The sequence below is a fragment of the Tupaia chinensis genome, unplaced genomic scaffold, assembly GCF_000334495.1.
Source record: "Tupaia chinensis unplaced genomic scaffold, TupChi_1.0 Scaffold000215_1, whole genome shotgun sequence".
Lineage (NCBI taxonomy): Eukaryota > Metazoa > Chordata > Mammalia > Scandentia > Tupaiidae > Tupaia > Tupaia belangeri.
In genome coordinates this window covers 2,706,347-2,706,800 of record NW_006159690.1, presented here as the reverse complement: position 1 = coordinate 2,706,800, position 454 = coordinate 2,706,347, and positions in this window count along the sequence as shown.

The window sequence follows — 454 nt, the reverse complement described above, 5'->3', positions numbered from 1 at the left end:
AGGAAGCGCGGCCTGCGGGGGCCAGCGCACCCAGGTGGCGGGTCCCCGGGTGTGGCCCGGACAGGCACGCCTCTCTCCAGCCGGCGCCCACCCTCGGCCTCCCTGCGGGCACAGCCAGAAAGCACCTTTCCCTCCTGCAAGTGACTCGCCCACCCAGGCCACATCGATTTCTTAATCACCTCCGATCGATTTATTGGGAGCAAATAAATAGCCCGTTTTGGAAACGTTTCAATTGTTGGCTTGATGGTTGGGGTGCTGACGCGGGAGGGCGCGCAGGGCCGCGGGGCGCGCACGAGAAGGGTTTGCGGGCAGGTGGGGAGCGGAAAGGCGAGCGCAACCCTCTCCGGGGCGGCGGGCCACAGGTTCCCCCAGCGCTCAGATCTCCGACGACGCCCGGGCCACCTTTGGATTCCGCCCCTCTTCCTCTCGCCTCGGCTCCCTCCGGCGGCGGGGG